The 18508-nt window shown below is 38.4% G+C and overlaps 1 protein-coding gene and 2 non-coding genes across 3 annotated transcripts in view; all 3 read left to right on the top strand.

The window, feature by feature from the left end:
- Positions 1-18508, top strand: part of LOC129751575 (BTB/POZ domain-containing protein 2) — a 90626-nt gene that overhangs the window by 25645 nt on the left and 46473 nt on the right. The gene's annotated exons all lie outside the window — the stretch shown is intronic.
- Positions 4079-4150, top strand: Trnag-ucc (transfer RNA glycine (anticodon UCC)). Its single transcript has one exon. It is a non-coding gene; the product is annotated as a tRNA-Gly (tRNA).
- Trnag-ucc (transfer RNA glycine (anticodon UCC)) lies at positions 5346-5417 on the top strand. Its single transcript has one exon. It is a non-coding gene; the product is annotated as a tRNA-Gly (tRNA).

The following is an 18508-nucleotide window of genomic DNA, read 5'->3' on the forward strand; positions in this document are numbered from 1 at the left end:
GCTGGGATGCGAGTAACCTAAGTGGAGATCGGGTACCCAACCCCGGTGGATGCTTTGGTCACATGCAGACTGAGAAGGTGGCCGCACGCGTCTGTTCTCCAGGTCAGGAGTGGCTCAAACATCGTCTGTCTCGTAGCGAGCGGCTGAACTTATGAAAGCTAAATCCAAGATGGCAGCCCCATCGCGGGATAGGGACCTTAGGCTAACAACCTACTGCTCCCGATTTATTAAATTGTTACGGAAACTGGGACAAGAAATAACCGAATTGAACTTTGGCACGGCTTTTAGCATATAAACACGAAATACAATTGGAACTTGGAATGTTTTGACCCTTGCCCAGCCAGGTAAGTTGGCTCAACTTGCTAGAGAAGCTAGCCACCTCAAGCTAGAGTCCGGGCAAGTACTGCTTTACTCTGGCACACGAGGAGTACACGCTACTCGGGAACGAAGAGTTGGTTTCCTGTTAAGCCGGCCTGCGGGCCCTCATTAGATGGGAACAGATAAATGAAAGAATAATCGTAGCCAGATTCAGAACACGGGTTAGAAACCTAACAATGGTCCAGTGTTATGCGCCAAATGACGTTTCCGATTTGCAGGAGAAAGAGCACTTGTACAGTTAATTAAACAGTGTGGTTGGGAAAATTCCGAAGGGTGACATTCAAATCATTAAATGATCGATGGATCGCTCTTCCCCCATCGACCAGCACATAAGGTCACTTGGGTATCCCGAGATGACCGAACAGAAAATCAAATTGACCACATCTGCATCAGCCGAAAATGGTGAAAGAGGCTTCTTGATGTCCGCAACAAACGAAGCGCATACAGTGCATCTGACCATCACCTCGTCCTTGGCGAGATACGACTGAGAGTTGCGCGTGTCCAACGGGGCGAGGAAAAGGTCGGTAGTCGATACGACATTCGCCGGATGGAGCATCCAGAGGTGAAAAGGGCATACTTTGAACAGCTAGAACAGTCGAAAAACAGTGGTGTAGCCTCAAGAATGCCTTTATCACGACGAGCCATGGTACTCTCGGTAAAGTCTGTGCCAAAGCCAAAGCAGCCGCCCGCTTACGATATGCGGAGCTGGAAAAGGCAGTTCAACGAGCTTATAGACGAGACAAGAGAGCCTGCACAAACTCCCTAGCCGAAGAGGGAGAAAGGTCCGCCGCCATTGGATATATCCGATTATCTTATGACATTTCTCGAATCCTTAGTTGTGCAAGGACTAATGCAAGAATGCCACTGAAAGACCGAATAGGTCAGCTGTTGACAGATCGAACAGATCAGCTCAAGAGTTGGACTGAGCATTTTGAACAACTCTTCCAATTCATAAAGAGCGATGGCCAACAGAACCCGCAGCTCAAAGCTTCAACAGTAAGTCGCATTAATGGCGTCAACTCGGAGGCGCCCTCGCTGACTGAAATAGAAGCTGCAATCAAAGACATGGAGTCCAACAAAGCGCCTGGAATAGATTGCTCTCCTGCTGAGATGCTCAAAGCCGATCCTGCCTTGTCAGCACAAATGTTGCACCGTCTTTTCGCATACATCTGGTATACCGCAACATTCTCGGCCGACTGAATGCAGGATATCCTTGTAAAGGTCCCGAAGAAAGGAGACCTGACAGAGTGCGGTAACTGGCGTGGAATAACTTTGATCTGTACAACTTTCAAAGTATTCTGCAAGGTGATCCTGAACAAAATCCAGGAGAAAATCGACGCTACACTCCGATGGCTAAATTCCGATCCGGACGATCATGTGTGGACCACATCACAACGCTACGAATAATACTGGAACAAATCAACGAATTTCAGAACTCTCTTCTGCTGGAGTTCGTTGATTTCGAAAACGCATTCGACCGACTTAACCATGAAAACATTTGGGCGGCTCTAAGGCGACGAGGAGTTCCAGAGAAACTAGTCCATCTCATCGAAGCACAGTACGAGGCATTTTCGTGCAAGGTCTTGCCCGACGGTGTCTTGTCTGATTCAACCCCGGTAACTGCTGAAGTGAGACAAGGATGTATCTTATCACCGCTACTCTTTCTTTCGTAATGGATGAGATCTTGACTGGATCGATTGACTGATGACCAAACCGAGGATTGCCGTGGAATCCTTCGACAATGGAGCAGCTGAACGACCTTGACCTGGCAGACGATATTGTTTTGCTCGCCCAAAGACAACAAGGCATGCATAGCAAACTTGACGACCTCACCGAAAGCTCCAATGCAGCAAGTGTCAAAATCAATGTCGAAAAGACCAAGTCGATGGAAATCAACACAGCAAATCGTCCCAATTTCGTGGTAGCTGGACAACAGGTTGAGAAAGTGGAGTGCTTCCAGTATCTTGGTAGCCTGATTACGCCTGATGGTGGTACCAAAAAGACATCGAAACCCGGATAGGAAAAGCCCGATTTGCGTTTGCGAATCTCCGAAACATCTGGCGCTCACGCCAGATCTTTCTACGAACTAAAATCCTCACACTCAAACGTCAAATCCGTATTGTTGTCAGATGGCTGCAACGTTACACGATTTGTCTATGTATCGTGTGACCAACATCTTTTAAATAAGTGGTCGTGAATCTCGTTTTTAAGCTTTTTTTCCTCAGATTTAAGCTTTTTTTGCCTCAAGAGCATAGGAGACGAAAGCTCAAATCTGAGGAAAAAAGCTTAAATCTGTCAAAACGAGGGGAAACAAAGGGGAAATCTGAGAGATGTGCTCCATACGGTTTGAATAGCGTTGCCGCCGTCTGATTGTTGTACGGGTGCGAAATCTGGTGCACATATGCGGTGACGACGCGAAAACTGCAAGTTTTTGTGAATTGCTGCCTGCGGATCATCATCCGCGCTTGGTAGCCTGGCAACTGGATCTCAAACGTTGAACTACATCGCTGGTGTCATCAAAAGGCGCTGGAGATCAAGATTCGGGAACGTAAGTGGAGATGGGTTGGGCACATGCTGCGAAGAGATGAAAACGAGATTTGCAGAGAGGCGCTTGACTGGAATCCAGATGGGCATCGAAGAAGAGGCAAGCCCAGAAGCTCGTGGCGGCGAAGTCTAGCCGCTGAAATCCGCACAGTTGACGAGAACCTTGGCTGGCAGCAAGTGAATTCGCTGGCTCCGGATCGCCAGCAATGGAGATCTTTTATCTCAGCCCTATGCGTCGGTCAATCGGCACCGGACCCTTAGATAGGGTTAGGTAGCTAGCAGTGATTGAATTTTGCTGAGCATGAGTTGATCAACCATCTCTCGCTCAACGCTTTACTCGGAAGCAAAGGTTGCTTTGAGGCAGCAAAAACGACAAAACCGATGATGCATACGCTCTCAACATGGCCCGCCTTCACGAAGCAATATACATTCGAGGCAGCGAATCCAAAAAACAAAACGAATGGCTCTCACTCATCTCCTGTTACATTCTTGAGGGAACCGAATTCAAAAGGCACAGCAAACCCGAGTCTCCTCGTTTGTGCCTGGATCGAATACCCGAGGTTTTTCTGCTATTGCTATTATTGCACAGCAACCGCACGCAGGCAGCTAGTGTTTTCGTTTCTTTTTCCCCCCTTCTTCCTCCATACGTTGCGGGCCTATGCAATGCAATAAGTTCGGTTGTTGTCGTTGTTGCCTCAACCTTTGCGGCGAGGTTGAAGATGTTCTCCTCAACTACAGCTATCGGCTTGAGTCCATCAAATTCAATTACGTAAATGAGTATGTGTGCCTCGTCTTCTTCATGCATCATGTAGCAACCGAACGTTGAGAGAGTTCGTTCGGGGCAGCAAACGAATAGTGTCTCTCAGAGCAGATCCTCCTCATGGGGGAGGTTTGAATGAATGTATATGTATCTTCTCCTGTATAGCTATGCGAGGCCTCAAAGTGTGTATTTTGAATACCTCTGATGAGAAAATTGGTGAGGATTTCAATCACTGGTAGCTAGTACATCTAAGAATACTGTGCTACTATTATTGCGAATCTGTCTTTAATGCACTTACGACGTCCTAGAGTCCTTGGTCCTTTTAAACAGATACCTGCAAACTTGAAACCATTTCGGTTCCGTTTAATCAAGTACCATCTCGAAGGGATCCCAAGAGCGTCGGTGGTGTAATGGTCAGCATAGTTGCCTTCCAAGCAGTTGATCCGGGTTCGATTCCCGGCCGACGCAGGCAATAATTTAGAATAATGGGTACTTCTCTATTTATTATTTTGAAAGTTTTCCTTATCACAATCCAGCACAGCGCTACTGGAACTGTCTTTTGAATTCTGATTCTCAAATCCATCCAATTGAACACAATTTTATGCAGTTAAAGGCTAAAGATTAGACAAATAATGCAGTATTGTAAAAAAATCGTCCTTGAAAAAGTTAAAGAAAACAACTGAAACGTTGGGTTTGTTTAAAACCTGGTTCTATAAATTATTTGAAAGAAACAGTGCGAGTTATAGTGAGTTACCTTTCAAAATTTACATCATAAGTGTGGTTTTCTTCTAAAACAAGGTGATTTTTCAAAAAGTTATTCATAAACCGCGACGACCGGAAATCGGAACCGGATCAGCTGCTTTAATTCAACATAGAAATCTTGCACTGTGTTCAATGTGTTGGTGTTTAGAATGTTTGAATTAGAACGAAGCCATGTTTCTTATGTTAATTTTTAGTTTTATTTTGTTTCCTGAGTTCCATCAGAAACATATATCGAGTTTAATTTATGAGCTAGGTGCCTTATTAAGACTTTTAACTAAATTTGCGATTTAACTTGGGTATCTACTTCAAGTTTAGCCAGCATAACCTATTAGCATCATCGGGTTCAATACCGGATTCATATAGGTACTCATCAACCATCCGATTGTATCGGATGACGCTCCCCGATGACTTTTGTATGTCGGTCTCTGTCTGCACGTGGTTAGTTAGCAGAGGGTGTTACTTCCGGATTTATTTAGCACACGTGCATGGTGGTTTCCAGCGATCAGAAGCCGGCAAGTTCCATCCAACCAACAAACTGCTAGACAATCGATCGTATATACATACTGGATAGGTAACTAGCTACCGGTGGTAATGATTAATGCTGCCCAGCTGAAAGAAAAAAGCCGGCCCTTCATAAACAACCAAGCGCATTATTATTGGTTGGAGATTTTTATGAGAGGTGCGCAAATCTCAGCGCAAACATTAGGATCGATTCTTACGGAGTGATAGAGCTAAATTATATTGTTAAACGAATTATTTCCGTTTGAAATGTGGATAATTGTAGCATTTATATGATCAAAATTGATATTTGGTATGAGTGATATTTTTTAAACGAAGGACCGAAGACAATTTTTAAATATTATTAATGTTAGTTAGCGCCTCGAATAAACTTCCGTCAGGAGCGTCGGTGGTGTAATGGTCAGCATAGTTGCCTTCCAAGCAGTTGATCCGGGTTCGATTCCCGGCCGACGCAGTACTATTTTAAAATTCTGAATTAGCACAAAAGCACTTCTCAAATCAGAAGTAAAGGGGAATATAATGTGTCCCATTGTATCAAATAACGATTTGAAATCAACAGTTTAAACACAATTTTATAAGCAAATTAAATTTTTGTTCTCTTTTATGATTTTAACCACTTTTTTCAGTCTTTTGTTCGAATCTCCAGGTTTCACAAATTTTCGCAAATACGATTTGGTAAGGGTCCCAAAATGTCAATCGATCTCGTTTAAGGACAGGTTGGCGGATTCATCTCCTTAGGCACGATCTGGACTTTGTTGGACTTGTACCAAGGTATTGTGTCTTTTGAGCAGTAAATCGATGCCAAATCCAGCTTAAATAGAACCTAGTAAGGGGCCGTTCAGATACCACGTGGACAGAAAAATGAGATTTTGGACCCCCTCCTCCCCCTCCGTGGACAAGCGTGGACATTTGGTAAACCCCTACCCCCCTCCCCGAATGTCCACGTGGACACATTTGAAAAAGTTTTTATTTTAAATACCTATCATTTGACAGTTAGAAAACACCACTTTTGGTCCTTTTGCCGTTTAAAAATTTTAAATTTCTTAATTATCATATTTACCACTTGCTACATATTGTTTAAACTTAAACTGGAAAGGTATGCCAAGTATTCAAGATTTTGATTTGAACATCTCAATATCTATTCACCTTTAGAGGATATTTTGAAAGTAAGTATGTCCACGTGGACATGACGCAAACCCCTACCCCCCTCTCCGTGGACAAGCGTGGATATTTCTATACCCCCCTCCCCCCACCTAAGTTGTCCACGTTGTATGTGAACGGCCCCTAATTACGCTTGCGGATCATGGGCAGCATGCGACGGTTCAGGCTCTCTTGGACGTAAACAGCTGTAAAGGGTGTCTACGATAAAATTGCCACACTAAGAAATTGCTAACTTTTAATCCGTTGGGTAGAATTTAATAAAAAATTTGGGTGGATTTAGTTCATAGTGCATTGTTTACATCCGGCAAGTTTTAAAAGCCTGTGATTAAAACTCGCTAAAATGGAGTCAAAAGAACAGCTTGTGCTTGATAAAATATTGCGCATTCATCACGAGAACAAGGATCTCTCGCATCGTTCCATCGCTGAAACGTTGAAAATCGCAAATTCCACGGTTTCGCGAGTGATTAAGCGATTCGAGGAAGTTGTACCTCAACATGCTGACGAAAGTTGAATACTGCATCATGGACGATGAAGGCCGACTTCAAACAGGTCAACGGTAACCTGTTTTTTTACGGCCAAGGACAAGTTCAGCGTTCTGGAGCATGTCCGCAGCCGCACTCAGAAGATGTCCAAATTTGCGAATAAATTCCTTGTTTGGCAAGCCATCTGCACGTGCGGGAAGCGTAGTGCACCTTTCGTGACCCAGGACATGATAAACGGACAGGTGTACGTACATGCAAAAGTGCCTCCAGAAGCGGCTACTTGGCCAGCAGATCGTGGCCTAGAGGATAGCAACCCAGACAACCATTTGGTGGGTATTTCGAATTTGCAACGCAAATATACGTGCAAATATACGTGTAAACATATCGTATATAATGTAGCAAAACCAGTATATACGTATCATTTTGGAGGCCATATAGGTACATTAGCAAACATATTCTTGATTTGGATTGTATTAAATTACGATTTGCACGACTTGTCATGCGCATCATTCACGACTACCCTGATTCTTTTTGGAATATACTATGACAATTTACATCATCATATAGATGATTGAGGTTGTAATATACGACATTTTTCGTAACAATATAGAAAGTTTGACGACTTATTTGGTCGTCTTTTGCGACTTGAGTGCAGGGCTCTCATTTTCCGTCAGTTGAATAAAAATAAGATTAATTTTTTTTTTGTACTTTAAACCAATTGGTTTATTCATTCCCAAAAATAATAAAAATAAGATTATTTCAAAGAAACGCGTTTTTTGCTGTCAAATTCAAGTTTATATCGTACAAATTAATTATTTCCCTGATTGCTGATTTTTTTTTTCAATGTTCATGAAGTTATTGTTAGTACCTGGACTTGATCCCCTGACCATACGATCTTCAGCTCATGATGGTTCCTCAACGCTATCTGGAATATATAAAATCAAGGGAATTTGCTTCAAAGGCATTAAACCAAAAGCAAATCGTATATTTCTATAACTTAAATCATTTGAATCGTAGAACACGACATCGATGATCTAAAAATAGACCAACATTTCGAAGCCTCCTTTAATACGATTCCAATCATCGATGTTGCATTATCATAAACGATTTTATTGAACTTTTTTGTATTCTTTTACGATTGCCAGCAAATACGTTTTACGAAAATCAGACATGCGAATTAATTTGCAAAGGTATACGATTGCATGCACATTATTACGAATTAATGCAGTCATATACGTTTTTTATTTCGAATTATTTTATGCATAGCACGACAAAATCTCTCAGTCACGGCTGATCACCGTATATCGGTCGTTTCATGGATTTTTTGCGAATTGTCGTACACAAAGGTCGAGTTCATATGTACATAAATACGAGTCTCTCTTTTTGTCGTAATAAAATCATGCAATGCTTTTAAATACGATAAAGAATATGCATGGACCGCACATTGTAGGTGCAGATATACGAAAATGAGTATAAATAACATTCTATACGATGTAATCTGTAAAAGAAAATACGACTTCTGGTTGTCTGGGAACCTTGTCTTCTAAGCCAACGATCATGAGATCGAATCCCGGTCGTGACATAACCTGGCACACATAGTATGATGAAGGTTGGCGGTTTTAGCATTAGTGATAGCCGTGTATACTTTGGAATTGTACGCCTCAATAATGCAGCACATGCAATGTGGATGGATCTTTTCAAGGGAACTTATACTATATTTGTTTTCTCCACTCGTGGAGTGTTCCACCGTACCCGATAAAAACAAACACAAATCGTCGCCAGTGTATTGCTACCTCGCTCACTCACACGCTCTCTCGCAACACTGGCAAAATTATCGGTGGGCCACCGTCCGTAAGCAGCACTCCACCAGGTCAAAACCAGTGCAACACCGTCCGAATAAACAAACAGTTTGACAGCACCTAGTGGTGCACTAGGGCAACACTAGTGCAACACTCGGCATAAACAAATACACTATTAGATTGCACTTGGAGATACTACCTAGTTATGTGTACACGCTAGAAATGATTAAACCATTTACGATTCAAAAATAACCATTTTTGACCTTTTCCCGGGAAATGTCATTTTATGAGTTCTCCATGAGAAGTCATAAAATGACTTCTAGGGGAGAAGTTCAAATATGGTTATTTTTCAATCGTAAGAGACAGCACCCAAGAAGTAGGAAAATGGTTATTTTTGAACCGTAATTCGGAAAGCAGAATTGCAAATGTGGAAATTTTCAAAATTGTACATAAAAATACAGAAAAATACGAGTTTTCATTTTTTTATATTGTACTAGCTGATCCCGTACGAACTTCGTTTCGCACTTTAAAGCTGATGATTTTGTATTTGAATGGTAATTGGGACGAATTTTCATTAAAGAATTGCTTAAAATACTAAACATAATTTGCCAGCAACCAAATGGAAATTTAAAATAAGAAATTGATTGACCGTCGAAAAGAATACCCATGTACGAATTTGTTTTTTTCGGATGCATAGCAACGAAATTATGTCTAAAATATTCTAAAGGTAATATTAACTACCCCTTTTCTGTCGTTTGATTAAAAATTTTAATTCATAAATCACTTGTCCGTTTTGTAAAACACCTGTAAATGAATTTTTGTCTGGATCTCATGCATAATAAAACAATTATTGCAAAAACATTAAACAGTAAATGTGGACGACCCCTTTTTCTGTCGTCTAATAGAAAGTTTGTTATCAGGAATCGATTCCTCGTCCTGCAAAACTCTCGTGCTTACAATTTTGCCTCAATGTGATGCCTAACAACGTAATTATTGCAAAAAAAAATCGAAAGTATTAAGACGAACCCTTTTTCTGATTCCTTGTCAAAATTTGGCACGTACAATCAATAACATGTGCTGTAAAACTCGCATGTGCAAATTTTCATTATAATCCGATGTATAATCAAGACAATGGGGCTTATTCTGAGATTCACGTGACGTGATGTGCAAAATTTCACATCGTTTTGCCGACTCCAGAAACCACTCTAGGCTAGAAGTTTCAGCTCAAATGTCCTGTGATCGATTTTAGGAGCTCATTTATACTAATGTTTCTTCTCTAAAACATTTCCTGAAGTAAGGATGAAGAAGTGGAACTTTGTGAGTCACGTCACTCGACTTGCAGAATTACCCCCAATATAGCAAAAACAGTGAAAAGATAATATGGAAGACCATTTTTGCCGACCCCTGACTCGAGATTTGAAATCTGAAACAATGGAGCGTCCTACAAAACTTCTATGTGGAAATTTTCATCTCTATCCAAATAACGTCAATACCGCAAAAACATTGAACAGTTTATATGGACGACCCCTTTCACCGACTTCTGAATTAAAATTTGACTCCTGAAATCAATTACTCGTTCCTTGAAACGTTCCTTTAAGCATTAATATCGCAAAACAGTGTTAATATGGACGACCCTTTTGGCCGACCTTTGATCCTGAATTTGAAACCTGGAATCGATTGATCGTTCCTCAAAATACTCTTATGCAAATTTTCATCAAAAACAATTCTATAATACACCAATATCGCAAAAACATTGATCAGTTGATATGAACGACCCCTTTGGCCGACCCCTTCTACAAAATTTGATAACTGGAATCGATTGTCTGTTTCTTTAAATCCTCGTCTGCAAATTTTCATCTCAATCCAATGCATAATAACGCCAATATAGTAAAAACATTCAAAAGTTGATATGAACGACCCCTTTGCACGACCCCTGACTCTGAATTTAATATTTGGAATCGATTGCTCGTCCTTCAAAACACCCATATACAAATTTTCATATCAATCCAATGCATAATAACGTCAATATAGTAAAAACACTGAACAGTTCATATTGATGACCCCTTTTGCCGACCCCTGATACAAAATTCAATACCTGGAATCAATTCCTCATCTCTCAAAAGCCCTATGTGCAAATTTTTGTCACAATCCGACGAAAAATAACGTCAATATCGTGAAAACAATATTTGTCTTGTATGGACGACCCCCTTTAGAAGGGGTCATCCAAAAATCTGAAAACATTTTTCATCATTCCTGGTCCTAATGAGTATCCATGCCAAATTTCAGCCCTCTAGCTCTTAAGATGGCTGAGCCTATAGAGGACAAACAAACAAACAAACAAACAAACCCACAGAAATTGCTTTTTATATATATAGATTTCTTGTTTGTTTAACATGCATGTTTACTCTGGTTCCTCTGGTCCCGCTCCGCTTTCCGGTAATCTACAATGAGATTTCCCAGCAAAACTTTGTTTGCCGATTCTGCTCCGATAGAACTTTTCGGAATGGCTTTTTTCATTTTCGAATGGTTTTACTGGCGGATGTGGCCAGCCAATCCAACCGTGTACAGGGGCCTCTTTTTATCGGAACTCTACAACGACAGGGGCCCATCAGTTCCACAGGTAAGGAAGTCCTCTTCGCCAGTCAATTGAACGCACTCGATGCTATCCGTTGTCGGGAGACAGTTGCAAACGAGCTGCGTTTCTTCAAGTAATTTCCAGATGTGGAGCACGTTCCCTCAAAAGTACATCGATTGCCGTGACCGTCGTGACCATAGCCTAAAATTTAAAAATCTCTATTAATCTAAATGTTTTTTGGAAGCAAATCTAACTTACAGTGATTCCGAAATTCGCTGCAGGAATACAACTGATGGGTATTCTTCTGAAAAACAACTCCAGTGATCGATTCCGAAGGGCCACTCAGTGTGTTCGCGGGTTCCAGTGTGGTTCCGTTCAAAACTTTGGTTCCGTTGCTATACCATCCGACACTACCAGATATTTCAAATGATAGGAAATTGCCATTAATCGGTGGACACTTTTGCTTTTTCTTAAGATCCAATCGTACGACGATACCATTGCTGGTTGGCCACATAAAGACACTTATCGTCATCCGGTAAACATAAGCAGGTGATTGAATAATGGTGCTTCCCGGTGCTGTTCCACCCGGATGAGGGGTTTTTGAATTTTTTTTTGCAGCATTTCGTTGTTCTGCATACGAAAAAGAGCATCAATCCATTTATCCTTGGCGAGGAAGGACGGGACGATAAATTCCGAAGAAAATACGGTTCCTGCAAAGAATTTAGATTTTTAAAGTTCAATGTCATTAAAAAGGATGAGTATTAGTAAATAAAACTTACCTTGTGCGTTAATGGATGCAGAAGTTTGGTCTTCACGTTGAATCCGGAATTTGCTGTTGAAAAATTCTACTGCAGCTACGACCGCACGATGGCGAAAATGTACAATGTTTTTCCGTTTTTTTTTCGATTGAGGTTAAATTTTTATCCTTTTTTCGGTTAATACCCGAAAACTAGTAATTTGGTTAAAATTGTACCATAAAATATTGTTGAAAAATAACCATTTTGGCAGTTTTGCAGAAAAACACAGAAAATGGTTATTTTTCATTCAAAAATAGTTAGAAGAAAATGAGCGTGTATGCTCGTAGTGCTTCCGATAAACAACCGCAACTTAAACCAATAGGGCATGGGTGTCAAGTAGCATAGCAAATAATAAAGCAGGGTAAACCACAATAGATCAACATAATGGTTGCAGTGGACTCTCTCCCCAACAGGAAAAAAAGAGACGGCTACTTCCTCTCCTGAAAGCCCACAACGTCCCAATAATCTTCTGGCCGGAGTTAAGTGCAGTTAGTGTCGTCGTCGATGATAACGAACACAGATTTTCCACACAGCAGTTGATCATATGACGACATATCATCGACGACGACACTTACTGCACTTAACCCCGGCCATGAGATTCTGCACAACCTGTGAATATAATATAATTAACGGACTTTCGGTTTGACAGAATCAGCTCATATTTTGACTTGGCTTCGGCTTCTTCTTATATGTCTTTAGACCCAATCTTACCTTTGTACGATGTACAGTCCTGAGAGGGGATTCAAGTTTTGGCCACATACTGAACTGAGGCTATTTTCTAACGGTCCAAAGTTTTGTCCACCGGACCCGGTTTTTCGATCAGATATTTTTGTCCACAATACTGCTTTCCTCTCCTCCATTTTTGGCAACTGACTCAGCGAAATATTGGGGATAGTACATACAACATTTGTGCACGGTATTTTTGGGGTTGTATCAAAATCGCGCTTAGACATAATGGGACACCCCATATGGAGTCAGAATTCAAAATTCAAGAAATTGAGCCCAGTTGATAATGAAAAATATTCTGTCAAGTCTTGAGTTTACATATTCAATTTACAAAGAGAACACAATATGAGTAAGCCTTGTGAAAGCGTACAAATTCATAATTGCGATAGAATGGCAAAATCGAAAAAATCTCTAAATATGACGAACTGAAAAAATTTAAAGGTGATTTACGGTGTTACGATTTCTAGCTTTCGGTAGAAATATCACTCAAAATAAAATCAAAGTTTCCAACAGTGTCATGTTAATTCAATCGCATACTTTCGTAATATTTACTTTTATAAGCTTTACGTTGCTGTTATCACATTTTGTAGAGTATGTAGGTACTTGAATAAATATGTTTTGTAATTCCTGGCTGAACAAGCTAACGGCAGCAAATTCGGTTTGCCTGCTGTTTGGGGCGCACTTTTCTAATCTAGAAAACCTCACATTTCCGATTTATTTGTTTTTTTTTACAAGCGATGATTCATGAAGTCGCATTCGGAACGTTACCCTTTGAATATGTTTCAGTTGTTCACTAAAGTATCGCTTTACATTCTAAATGGTATGATCAAAAAGATAAAAATAAAACCTGTGAAAAATCGAATTTTTGATTTATGGTTTGTTTTTGATTTCTTAACACTCAGGATTAAAAAAATTAAAACTTATAAATGTTAGAAGGTTTTTTTTTCATTTCAGATGTTCGTATACAGAACGTTAAAAAAATTTAAGACCGAATTTTTAGAACTTTAACCGAAAATTCTGTTTATATTGAAAATTTAGCGTTAGCGTCTAGAAATGTTGCACAATATTAATCAAGCCAGTCAGAAGCAGTTTGTTTCTTTCGATCCAAGGTTGAGAACAAACTAACTTCGGATGACAAATCCTTAGGATGGTTAAACGGTTGATCGATAAGCCAATACGCTTGACTTATTGATAAAAGATGTTTTACCTTTATTGCGTTGCGTATAAATTATGACTCAAAATACTCGACGAGTTATCTATTTCCATAGACAGATAATTTTTCATACCTCGTGTAACAGTTGGATTGTGGATTTGAAGTCATATAATTCAATGATATATTAAATTTTATAAAAAAATTGAAAAAACTTTTTTTTCAGAGAAAATAACTGTTTTTTTATGCAAAAATATTGAGTAACAAAATTCATAATTGTTTGAATAGCCATACACGAGTTCTAGTTTTGTTAACCTTTTTTGACTCTAGGCTTAATGTGATCATAATGCAATAAAAAAGTTTGAAAAGTTTTTTCAGACTGAATTATACTTATATATATAAAAATGAATGTTTGTCTGTCTGTCTGTTCCCTATAGACTCGGAAACTACTGAACGGATCATCGTGAAACTTGGCATCTGAGGGTTTTTGGGGCCGGAGATGGTTTCTATAATAGTTAAAACCCCATCCGATTTAAGGAAGCGGGGTCTCCCATACAAAATTTGTAGTTTTTCGAAACAAATTAAAGTCATGACGTCCATTTCTCGATTTTTTTTTCCTTTGGGCGGTTTGTTTTTCGTCTCCATAGTCGAGGCGTCGCGAGCCAACGTCGCGAGAGGATAGTTACCATGGCATAGCATACTGATCAGTGGGATTATTTTGGCGCGTATTTCTCAACCAAGCATATTTTCAATGCAAGGGGTGGCGATATGAAGCCTTGATGTGATTTTTTTTCTTCTTGATTCCTAGCTCATTTGTACAGCACATGGTTATGAATGTCGTCTAGATGTGATCCATATTGACATTTTGTCGATCGAATATAACATATAGGTACATTATTTTTGCCAAAATCTGAAATTGAAAAGTCATGGCATCCATTTTTAGAGATTTTCTTTTCTTTGAGGGCCGAGGGGTTTGTTTTTCGTCTCTATGGTCAAGCAAACGTCGTCGCAAGTGGATTGTAACCAAAGCATTCTGTTCATTGATCGTTGGAAAAATTTAACAATTAGGCGCCTGTTGCTCAAACACGTACCTATATTTCTTATGCACGTGGGGGCGATATGCAACCTAGATATGTTTTTTCTTGCTTAATTGTTTACAGCACGTGGAAATAAATGACGCCTAGCTAGATGTGACAAGGATTGGTATTTTATCAATCGAATAAAAAGAAATTGAAAGATTTGCAAAAATACTTCCATATTTGATGTCCATATAGCATTTATTGTCTAAAAAAATAAATTTAGTTCTGATGCTAATGATGGTATGACACTTTGCGGACAATTGAAAAAAAATACTGAAAGTAAAGAATTTACATAACATTTTTTAACCCATTTTGCCTACAAGGTTATTTTTGAATTATATTGATAACAGAAATATGAATAAGATAGGCTTGCCAGATGGTTTTCAAAAAAAGCGGGACATTTTGAGAGAAAAAAGCGGGACACAGCCGAAAAAAGCGGGACATTTTAAAAATTCGTTTAAAAAAGTAATAAAATGTATGTAATATATGTGAATTTGGTTGTTTTATTACTCTAAAAGTGCGGTGCTTTTGTCCTTGAGTATAAAGTTCTATGAATCGATTATGGAGGAATCGTTCAGATGAAATAACATCTGCTTTCCGAACCAACGCCTTTGTTTTCAAATCCAGGCGCAAACATCGAACAAAGTTGAAGTTTTTCAATGCCGTCTCGTTGGTAAAAAAAAGTGCGAACGACACAAAGACGTTAAAACAACGTTTTCAATTAATTTTCAATTAAAATTAAATCAATGATGAAAAAATTATCAGTATGACAAACGGTTTTTCTTTGTATTAAAAAATGTTAAGATATTTTTCTTGATTATTACCATACTTGCGATTGAATGCCATGACTAAACAAATGCTTTGATCATTTTTGTATATGTACAATGTAGGTATTCACTGTTTATTTTATGGAATGTTCTTAAGCTTGAAGTGCCTGGTTTGTGAAAAGAGTTTCACCATAATTATTAGCATAATTTTTTTCACTGTAAAAGTCAGGGGACTGAGATAAACGGAGAATCATCGTAAATGATCGCACTAATTTTTCAGCCAATTGAATTTGTGGTGATTTGTGGCAATTTGTTACAGAGAATTAGAGGCTTAAGTTAAAATGAGAGAAACCGGTGCTCAGAGAGAGTAAAAATGTGCTTATTTGTTGCATATTGTTGCATTTTGTGAAACAGTTGTGGAATTTTGATCATTACCATTCCATATGCAAAGAATTCTCTCTCCACTGCAATCCCTCGGTAAAAGTCGCATCAGCTTCGTTTCAAGATTGAGAAGATTTCAAAATTATAAAAATCAAATGAGCCATTCTCCAGATTCCGTTTTAGTGCAAAATCAGTGTGTCATTTTTTAGTAATCTACCACTAGCATTACCCAAAATGAGATCTTTTTGGTAATTTTTCTAAATACTGAAAAGCTATAAGAATTGCCATGCAGCAAATAGATATTTATGCAACAACTTGCAAAAAGTGGTTTTTCAGCACGAGTCGTAAATTTATCCAACGAGAGTTGCTGAGTCGGATAATTACGTCGAGTGCTAAAAAATAATTTATTAACCAACAACTAAAAATAAAGTTTGTCACATACTCAAATGGAGCTTGACAAAGAAAAAATGCGTAAAAAATGACATATTTTTGAAAACCAGTACTTCTTACAAATTTAAATGCAATGTCTTGTTTGATAGATAGAAAACTGACAATAATAGGAATTGCAAAGAAAAATTTAAAAGGTCATTCCCAAAGAAATAAGGGATCAAAGAAAAAACAAGCATCTTTATTGTGTGATGTGTAATTTTGATAAAGCAAAATTAGTCAAACGAAGGCCACTTTGTTTTTTATTTCTATTTGAACACTTAGTTTAAAAAAAGCGGGACATTTCGAGTAAAAAGCGGGACGGCGGGACATTTTCCAAAAAAGCGGGACATGTCCCGCTTTTGCGGGACGGATGGCAACCCTAGAATAAGATGTTTTCTACAGAGGTAGATCGGAAATATTTTGTTGAACATGTAAAAATGTACTTAACTGAAAAAGAAGATAAAAAATCCGATCCGACACATGAACTGATCAAGAGCCTTTTCTTTAAATTAGATAAGACAGGACTGACGTGTTCATAACTGAAAGGTATCAGCGAAATAAACTGATTTTTATTGACCAAAAGTGAGGGAATTCATTTTCCGAAAGAATTTTCATTCAAAGAACACTAGAGCATGTTCAAACGTTCAACTTTTCTCTGTTAAAAAAAAAATAGGTTTTCTTTTAAAAATTGTTACTTCGGCCCAAAAACACAACTGAAACGAATTTAGAATTGAAAATGGGAGCTTTTTATATCAACATGATTCAATATGTTGGAAAGACCAGAAGGGGTATTCCGAATGTTGAAACTGAAGCGGATATTTAAAGTTCTTAAATGTCTTTATAAATGAAGGTTATTTGCTTTGAACAGCATTCGTTAAAAGTGGAATAGCAAACATAAATTTATACTGCTGGAATACTGCAGATATATCAATGAAACTTGATAACACAAACAAACAGATATACGCATTAAATCCATTTTGAACTCTGACGTATCTGAAAATAAGCTTTGCAGTTACACTTGCCCCAATATACGGGACAAATGTTAACTTAGAAATTTCTTTTTGCCAACATTTTTGAATATTTGACTTTCAAAGAGAAAATAAAAAAGGCGGGGAAATTATTCAGTAATGCAATTGATATTTTTTGCTTTAATAAATTTATTTAAAATAAAATAAATTTTCACTGTATAAAATCGATAATTTTCATACCATGATAAGTGTTGTTTGGGAAAACTTCAAGCTATAATATCTCATGTTCACGAGTTTGGCATATGGCGAAACATTTTTTTAACATAATTTTGACGCAAAAAGGATAGATATTCAAACTGCTTCGAAGGGCGAGGATGGTGAAAAAAGCTGTTCGAAAATGTTTATTAAAAATCCTTTTCGTCGTTTTTTTTTTCAAATTTCGATAGCTTATTTTTTTTAACTCCAAAAAATACATCATCTTAAGCTAATCAGGGGCTGGAAGTGCTCATGATACAGAATTTTAGAAATTTCCTCAAAAAACTGTCCCAATTCACGCTATTGATCGGTTTTCAAAATTCTATTTCCATAAAGTACAATAAGCAATAAATTCTAATATGCGAATCTTTTTCTTTCAATTAGAAATTTATGTAAACTCGAGCTAGGTAAATCAGCCTACCTTCTTCAAGCAGAGTTAGGGACAAAATTGGAAAAGATGGGGGGGGGGGGGGGGCTCCCATGTAAGTTTAAGATAAAGAGCTTTTCAAAGAAGGGATTATATTTTAAAAGAGGGTTTTTTGAGTACGGATATTTGGCATAAATCAAAAATAGATGTGACAAATGTTTTTATGGAAGTTCGTAACTTCCCACTTTGGGAAAAAAGGTGGAAAATCCATAAAAATATTGACATTATTTGAGTCATTATGAAGCTTTAAAAACAGAGAACAAATTTCAGATCTTGAAAAACAAGTTTTGAGATCAAGCTTCAGAAAATAATATATACCATCTTTGAATTGCAATTCGGAACTCCAGCTGCAGCTCTCATTTCAAAGTTGTTGGTTATAAACCATGATGAAGTTTGATTAAAAAAAAATGCTTACAAAAATCTAAATTTGAATAAATTTTTACAAATTACATTTATTTTGGCAAGGTGTAGCAATGCACATCGGGTCAGCTAGTTATGTATGTGATAGAAATAACAGAACTGATAAAAAGTTATTTTTTACCATACCTT

This window comes from Uranotaenia lowii, chromosome 3, assembly GCF_029784155.1.
Source record: "Uranotaenia lowii strain MFRU-FL chromosome 3, ASM2978415v1, whole genome shotgun sequence".
NCBI lineage: Eukaryota > Metazoa > Arthropoda > Insecta > Diptera > Culicidae > Uranotaenia > Uranotaenia lowii.